Source organism: Hemibagrus wyckioides, unplaced genomic scaffold (genome assembly GCF_019097595.1).
Source record: "Hemibagrus wyckioides isolate EC202008001 unplaced genomic scaffold, SWU_Hwy_1.0 Contig30, whole genome shotgun sequence".
In the NCBI taxonomy this organism is placed as follows: Eukaryota; Metazoa; Chordata; class Actinopteri; order Siluriformes; family Bagridae; genus Hemibagrus; species Hemibagrus wyckioides.
This window is the reverse complement of record NW_026690792.1, coordinates 104,222-113,609: the sequence shown is the minus strand read 5'-3', so window position 1 is coordinate 113,609 and position 9,388 is coordinate 104,222. Positions and strand designations below refer to the sequence as shown.

The window sequence follows — 9,388 nt, the reverse complement described above, 5'->3', positions numbered from 1 at the left end:
GTATTGACCGCGCATGCGCAAGATCCTATCTGGGTCTGTGCGGGGAAACTTGCTCGTCACGTGACAGCCTCATAGGCTACGGCTCTGCAGTCAGTACCGTCTTTGGGTCTGATTCGTTCGTTCGTTCATCACGTGACCACTTCCTGGCTCAGTATCTGACAGTCAATATTACTAATGTAATGTATAATATTTAGGAATGATCATAAAATTATCAAAACTTCCGCGGATTTCTGCAGGACTTGAAGAGCTGGACACTGGGTGAGATCGCCTGTGCTGCGGGTCTGTCAGTGTGTGTGTGTGTGTGTGTGTGTGTAAATAGTGCCCTTTGCACTAACCCATTTGTTTTGGGTTTTCTGTTTGTTAATGTATTAGTTATCATAGTATGAATTTTGGGCTGGTATTTTATCCAGGGTAAGACCTACCTTCGTCCTCCGACACCCTAACTTATCCATGGAATGGATTACACAACGTGGTGAATTTACAAAGATGGGTAAATTGTCGCCTTGAAGGGATGCTCTTGGATAGCAAAGATGCTCAAATAGGCTTTGGCTTTCAAGTGGAGATTGATTTGTGTTAAGTTGCCCAGCATCTGCTATGAACAAATTCCACACACCCTGCACCAACAAGGACTGTCTTCACAGTACTATATTGCCCTGATCATTATGCCACGTCTACCAGCAGGGACTGTTTTCATTGTAACAAATAATTCCCACACCAGTAGACCACCTAGACCAGTTGACACTCTTTTCATTGGGACCAAGCAGAGTGCGTGTTAGAGAATTTTATTGCGGATCAGAAGGCCCCCTGGACGAATCCGCGTACCCCTGCCTGACTCCACTAATTCAGGTATCCTTAACTGGTTAACAGTTTACAACATTAAAAGTCGTCTGGAAATGACCAAACCTACAAATGATGTCATGTGTAGATAATCCCATGGCAGGAGGAAACTGCGGATTGACTTTTAATCTATGAACCCTTGGTCCAATATTAAAATGACAGGTTTAAAACACTTTGAAAGTGCATCCATTTAGAATACACCTGTTGTCAGTTGATAGCCCTTACCTGTGGGGGTATAGCTCAGTGGTAGAGCATTTGACTGCAGATCAAGAGGTCCCTGGTTCAAATCCAGGTGCCCCCTGCTGTGCTTACTTTGGGATACCTTTAACCCTCTGGGGTCTGAGGCCTTTTTGAAGATCTGCAGTGAATCTGGGCTCTTCTTAAATTTGTGTAAATTTCAAATCTTTACCAGTGTAGTAGCTAATACATTTCAACTTATTTACATAGAGCACAAACTGGGCTTTCATAATATGGCTGATGTAAGTATGTTAGATTCATGTGTGACTTTTAAGCTTATGTCAAAATACACATACACGAAAATAGAATTTTGAACTCTAGCAGAAAAACAGTGAAAATGGAGAATAAACAAACCTTGCAGATTGTTTTGAACACAGGACTGAGTTCAGGAAAGTCTTGGGTGTGGGCCCATAGAAAAACAGCTAAATTATAAAACTCAGAAAGACCTTTTATTTGGGGTAAAGTGACTGATGTGCGTACCCCTGCCTTTCGCCCTATGTGTGCTGGGATAGGCTTCAGCAGACCCCGGTGACCCTAGGAGTCCTAGGAATAAGTGGGTATAGACAATAAATGAATGAATGAATGACTGATGTGCCTAACTTTTTTCAACAGAGCCTCTGTTTCACTGAATAATCAATGACTATTCATGAATATGTAAGACCTATTGACACCTGGCTCAGGTGACACCAGGTTTCCCCAGGACTCCTCAATGACGCATCAAAGAGGCTCACTGACGCGTCGCTGACACCTCTCAGACAAAATCCAGATATCTGGCATGTTAAATATCTGGGACGGTCAGCCGACTCGACATCACATGGTGTCAATTGTAGCTACGACCTCCAGCCAATAAGAGAGCAAGTCAACTGAGTTGAGGTCACCGGAAGAAAAGCAACAGCAGCAACATGGCTTCAAAAATAGTGTGGACACAACATTTATTACCGAAAGTCTCGTGTCATTTCCGGATCCACCTGTTGCATGTGTTTTCGTGACAAAACGTGGTTTGGGGACGGCGTTGAGTGACAAGAGTTGTTGTCAGATCATGTGGTGTGCGACCCCCTCTTGTGGATCATTTACAAAGCGTTGCGTAGTGTGAACACCACAAGGACAAAAAGACATAGAGTGAAGTCATGTAGTCTGAACAGCAAAGCGATCTGCCGACGGTTAAAGTCTTGTAGTGTGACCAGGCCTTAAGGTTCTGTGCAGAGAGCTTATTCCAAGGTTTGGGATCCCTGACAAAATTAGCTCAGATAATGGTACTCATTTTGTGAACAAAGTGATTCGAAAAGTGTTCCAGTATTTAAGGATAAAGCACAGATTGGGTTGTGTCTATCATCCGCAGTCACAGAGAATGGTGGATAGAGCTAATAGAACATTGAAGGCTAAACCAGCTAAGATTTGTGAGGCTGGAAAGATGAATTGGGTACAAGCTTTGCCATTAGCATTGATGAGTATGAGAATGCAAACTAACCGAATGACGCATCTAACCCCGCATGAAAAGCTTACTGGACGACCAATGCCTGTAACATACTTATGAGGACCTTATAAAGGTCCTCCGCTTGAGCAGCTCAAAAATGAACTTGGTAATTATGTAGAGCATCTAACTGAAATACATCGAGCTATATTCCAACAGGTGAAAGGTGCCACTGAAGGAAGAATGAGTGAAATCGATGAAGAGCTGAGAACTGTGCAACCAGGGGACTGGGTGTAGGTCAAGGTCTTCAAGCGAAAGTGGAACGAGCCCAGAAGGTCGGATCATTAAAGGTCATCCTGGCGACACCTACAGCATACACAGGAAAAATGCCACGATAGAACATCTCGAGCTCCCAGTCTCATGCCAACGAGGGGACCAGAGAACTGTGACAGCGCTGTGCACAATCTACACCACTTGTGCCCATTTGTTTGTCTCCTACACTCAGTTTCATTTTCCTAAGGCCCCACCCGATTGAAGGAATTGAAAAGCTACTGCGAGTTCATTCACCTACATCCCTATGCATACGGGCCCAGAAGGTAATCTGAGTAAGGTACTAAGACAGTTGAAAGACCTCAGAGATGAGCACATAGAAAACACTTATAAACCATCAGATGATTGGTTTTCTTAGTTATTCTCTTCAAACTGGAAGGCTGTTTTGTTTAGACTAGGGACCATTGTAGGAATAGTACTACTGATATTCATATTTTTGTCATGTTGCTTAATTCCTTTGCTTCGTGCAACGTATGACACATTGGCTATTTGGACAGTATGTACAAATGACACAAGAGATTAAGCTGAAGTCTGAATTGGATGATACCATTGATGAAATGGATTTAGTAAAGTTAGCAGCGTAATGGAGGGGCACTAGAGAGACACATAAAAAGCCTTGTTGGCAAATGACTAGGGAGAATGGAGTCCAAGCCCTATAGACTATTTGTAGACCCTTTTAAAGGCTTATACACACAGTAAAAATTTACGCTGATAGTACGTATAACACTGTAGTGTGAACACAATCACATGTTCCAAAACAGACTACACACTTAACACACTCCTATAGCTAACTAGTGTTAGCTATAGGAGAGAGGACCAGTATGGTCGATGGTACAAAAGGTAGTATGGTACTTCTGCAGACATAGAAACAGGTAAATTTTGGGTAGTTTATTAAATGTATAATCATGTAAGGAACCAGATGGTTCATTGTTTTATAAAAGTTCAATGTTTTATAAAAGGACATTGCCTTAGCTCACATGCAGCAAAGTAACATGCAGTTGTGTGTACATGCATAATGAATGTCTGAATAGATGAATAAACATTTGTTACAGTCATAATAAATTAGTTGGTGCATTGTTAGGCCATTAAGAATTATTCCTGAACTTTCTGACACATCTGCAATCCATGGTTCTGACGTAAATAAAACGAAAAAAAAAAAAAAACGAGGAACATAGTCTGTCAATAAAGTGGAAGTATCTTTGTTAAAATGGATAAATAAGTTGAGAAAAACAGAAATCCTTGAGCTTAAGTGAGAGAATGCCACAACAGTCCTTATCTTACATGACTCTGACTTGAATGTTTGAGAGAGAGCTTAAGATTATTTTTTTAAATTTTAAACTTATATATACTTTAATATACTATAATGTACAAAAATATATCACAACACCTACACTATATTGCCAAAAGTATTCGCTCACCTGCCTTGACTCAGATATAAACATCCCATTCCTAATCCATAGGGCTCAATATGACGTCGGTCCACCCTTTGCAGCTATAACAGCTTCAACTCTTCTGGGAAGGCTGTCCACAAGGTTTAGGAGTGTGTATATGGGAATTTTTGACCATTCTTCCAGAAGCACATTTGTGAGGTCACACACTGATGTTGGACGAGAAGGCCTGGCTCTCAGTCTCCGCTCTAATTCATCCCAAAGGTGTTCTATCGGGTTGAGGTCAGGACTCTGTGCAGGCCAGTCAAGTTCACCACACCAGACTCTGTCATCCATGTCTTTATGGACCTTGCTTTGTGCACTGGTGCACAGTCATGTTGGAAGAGGAAGGGGCCAGCTCCAAACTGTTCCCACAAAGCTGGGAGCATGGAATTGTCCAAAATGTCTTGGTATGCTGAAGCATTCAGAGTTCCTTTCACTGGAACTAAGGGGCCAAGCCCAGCTCCTGAAAAACAACCCCACACCATAATCCCCCCTCCACCAAACTTTACACTTGGCACAATGCAGTCAGACAAGTACCGTTCTCCTGGCAACTGCCAAACCCAGACTCGTCCATCAGATTGCCAGATGGAGAAGCGCGATTCATCAATCCAGAGAACGCGTCTCCACTGCTCTAGAGTCCAGTGGCGGCGTGCTTTACACCACTGCATCCGACGCTTTGCATTGCACTTGGTGATGTATGGCTTGGATGCAGCTGCTCGGCCATGGAAACCCATTCCATGAAGCTCTCTGTGCACTGTTCTTGAGCTAATCTGAAGGCCACATGAAGTTTGGAGGTCTGTAGCGATTGACTATGCAGAAAGTTGGCGACCTCTTCGCACTATCCGCCTCAGCATCCGCTGACCCCGCTCCGTCAGTTTACGTGGCCTACCACTTCATGGCTGAGATGCTGTCATTCCCAAACACTTCCACGTTCTTATAATACAGCTGACAGTTGACTGTGGAATATTTAGGAGCGAGGAAATTTCACGACTGGATTTGTTGCACAGGTGGCATCTTATCACAGTTCCACGCTGGAATTCACTGAGCTCCTGAGAGCGACCCATTCTTTCACAAATGTTTGTAAAAACAGTCTGCATGCCTAGGTGCTTGATTTTATACACCTTCTGGCCATGGAAGTGATTGGAACACCTGATTCTGATTATTTGGATGGGTGAGCGAATACTTTTGGCAATATTGTGTATATGTGTGATTATGACAGAGAAGGATAATGGAGTTTGGTGGACTGTGATAATGATTGCTTCCATCTACCTAAGTGAGGATGATGTTCCCCAATCCTGCTGTACCCCACATATAGGGCAGTGGTGGTTCAAGTGGTTAAGGCTCTGGCTCATTGACCAGAAGATCGGGGGATCAAGCCAAGTTGCCACTGTTGGCTAAACCCCTCTGCTCCAGGGGTGCAGTATCATGGCTGACCCTGTGCTTTAACCCTAACCTCCAAGGATGGGATATGTGAAGAAAAAATTTCATTATGATGTAATGTATATCTGACAAATAAAGGCTATTTCTATTTCCCCAAGTTCCCTGCGTCCGGCCTTGTCTCTGCTCAGCACCATCTGGAATTCACAGCCACAGAGCACACCGCCGACAACAGCACCCTTTACCTTCTTACCTCACCACATGAACTTTAAAATAAAACAGCACATTGCTCACATCTGTATTCATTCATATATACAGAAGAAGCCTTTATTTGTCACTTAAACATTACAGCAAAGTGAAATTCTTTCTGCACACACTGCAACTTTGGAGATTGTGGTCAGAGCACCAAGTCAACAATGATACAGCACTCCTGGAGCAGTGAGGGCCTTAAAAGCCTTGCTCAGGGACTGAACATGTGGTTGAGTTACCGCTGCCCCAAAATATTGCTTTCAACAGGCAAGAACAGACATTTGCATTAGATCACAACACAAAGGAAACAAGTGAATGTCAGAAGTTGGATTCGAACCCATACCTCTAGGGGAGACCACTTGGCCATCCTGACACACTAAAAGTTTATAGATTGTCAAGCTAATTATCTGAACTAAAAGCAATTAAACATCTAAAAGCTTGACAGGTCCTCTGTTGAAGTGCAGGATTCTGTATAGGTTTTGTAGTACCACAGAAACTAAACTACACTATTCCAATACTCAACTGTTTTATTTGTTAATACTGATAAATCAAGTGTTGTAGTCATTCTAGATAACATTCAAATATAAGATGTTAGGAGAAATTGGACTGCTAATCTTTGTTAGTTAATTAACTGGTCAATAAACAATAATCACCAGCATGAAATGGGATTTCCACCTGTTTGGAGTGTCCATACTCAGTAATTAATTTCTTTGTCAGGTTACACTCCACAGTGGTGGTTAATGGCTCAGAAGTAAATAGACACACTGAGCTTTGTAGATTTGTATTGGAATTGTAGTGTTTGAGAAGTATTTTCAATATACTGCAATATATTCATAGAAAGGTGCCAAAAAAACCCAGTTACTATTATGGTTAGACCTGAAGAGTAAGAAAGGGTCCATAGAGTGAACATATTCTGTAGTTTGTTCACAATACTTGACAGATTTATTTCTTTTATTTATAAACTTCTTTAGAACAGAAACTTATCTTATTTACATACTTCTTTAGAACAGGAACTTTTGCAGCTTAAATTGGGCTGACCGATGAAATAGAATCTGAAAAACAACATGACTATGTCGAATGGATTAGTGTTATGTTTGGTTACTTTAGAAACCAGTTTGGATTTAAATGGAATATTGGTTCCAGATAAAGATGCAGACACCTCTGACTATAAATATACACTGTGTAGTTAAATTACTGGTTTCAATTTTTATAAATAAATGATTATTTAAATGAATTAATTAAAAGATTTAATGATTATTACAATTATTTCCTTTAATTAATATTTCCTGCTTCATGTTTGTTTGCATAAAATATAAATATAGCTCCTTTAACTGAAGCTGAATGTAAATCCTGGATTCTACTGAAATAATCAACAATCAACACTGTCATGTGATACAAAATCACACATAAATGAGAAAGAAAAGATAATGAATCAATAAAACAATAAACCCAGCCACTAATAAACGTGCTGCTGTCACTCTGTAACCATGTCTCTTTCAGGAAATGTTCAAGAAACTCAGCATTGTAGATTTTGTATCTATCATGTTGATTTTTATTTTTTACCTAATGAAATCATTTTTACATTGAAGATAAAGCTTTCAGATAATGTTGTGTTATTGGTCACATAAGTAAACAAACAATTATTTGATTAACTGATTGATTCATTGTCTAGCCCACTTGACATTGGACTAATATGGTCCAAAAAGGAGTTAGAGACACCTGGTATAATATTTAAATCCTAATTATTAGATGAATGTTAAATGTCTTGTTCCACATGTGAGACTGAATGTAATGTCAGGATGCAGTAAGTCAAGAATCTGTCAGTAAAACTGGTGACACTGTCATATGATGCTGAGGGGTGGAGCTTCATGAACCTCTGAAATGTTAATATAATAAAGTACAGAAAGACCTCAGAATATTGTCATTTTTCTAACACCATTCATCATGATCACTGTTATATTCATGTGTCTGTGGCTTTCATTAGGTAAGTTTACACTGAAAGAAAGGAAGCGTTAAATTAATGATTAATTAGCCTGTGTGATGTTAAGAATAATTAGAAAATGAGTCTGAGCAATGTAACTCAAAAATAAAAACATTGATCTCTTCTCTATGACAGGTGACTCCATGGCAGATCCAATAGAGCCACATGTCACTCAAAGTTGTAGATGAAGGTGATGATGTTACTCTGTCCTGCAGCTACAAAGACTTCAGTGGTACAGACAATGGTACAAACAACATCCAAAATCTAAACCTGAGTTCCTTTTTTTCATCACTCCAAGTGGAGTTAAAACTGACCCTATGCCACCACGTCTGTCTGCTGAAGTTGATGATAAAACTAAACAAGTGGATCTGATCATCTCCTCTGCTGCTGTATCAGACTCTGCACTATACTACTGTGCTCTGGAGCCCACAGTGACAGGAAATCCAGCTGCACTGTACAAAAACTTTCACACAGTTTAACTACACTGAAGGCAAATATACTACTGTTTTTTCCTCTTTTAGCTGATCCCATTAGGGTTGGTTTAGCTGATCCAGTGGCTGGGTTTGTTCCGCACTAAGGGCGCAGTGACAGAATGCTAGATCCTAGATGCTGGACTCTCTTTGTGTATCTTACATATCCACATCAATTAATTGATATATGCAATTGATTTGATTTGCATGTTTAATGTTTGACTATTTACACTTGTAGAAGTTAATGTATTTATAATCACACTCTCTGGTGTCACCCAGAGGAGGATGGGTTTCCTTTTGAGTCTTCCTCAAATCATCTCAGGGAGTTTTTTCTTGCCCCTGTTGCCTCAGACTTACTCATTAGGGTTAAAGTTAATTTTCAACTTTGTAATTTCTATTCTGAATTTCTGTATTTCTGTGAAGCTACTTTGAGACAATGTCTATTGTTAGAAGTGATGTACAAACAAAAGTGAATTGAACTGAATTTAATTCCTTTTGGAAATAGACACGGCAAATTTACTCATGAGGGAATTTGTTTAAATCTGGATCCAGTTACCTATGATGATCACTATGGAAATTTTGCATTCATTTTTCATATAAAAGCTTGATGTAGTGACCAGTGACCTTATTCATCACATATGCAGTTCCACAGCAAAATATCATAATTATTTAAAAATGTACAAATAATTAAAACACCACACAAACAGGTAAAGGCTTATATAGTATTGTATAGATGATAAATCTTGAAATACAACACCAGCCAAATTAATGGCTATAGTTTTCTGTCACTGATACTGTGATGTAATGATCTGTACAAAGTTACACTACAACAGCATCACTTCCTGGGTGTGGCCTTCTAGAGACGTGTAAAGTTCAGCACATACAGCACTATTACACAGAATCCTCACAGAGCTGTGTTCAGAAATGGATCAACTATACAACTTACTGTACATAGTGAGATACATACCACTGATTCTCACTCTAGTTACAGGTAATTCATTTTCAATTATATTTAAACAGTTAATTAATTGCATTAATTAATAATTATGTTGGGTTAATCTAGTAA

At 39.9% G+C, this 9,388-nt stretch overlaps 1 non-coding gene across 1 annotated transcript; it reads left to right on the top strand.

Moving 5' to 3' along the window:
- The first annotated feature begins 1,066 nt into the window (after positions 1–1,066).
- Positions 1,067–1,138, top strand: trnac-gca (transfer RNA cysteine (anticodon GCA)). Its single transcript has one exon. It is a non-coding gene; the product is annotated as a tRNA-Cys (tRNA).
- The last annotated feature ends 8,250 nt before the right edge of the window (positions 1,139–9,388 follow it).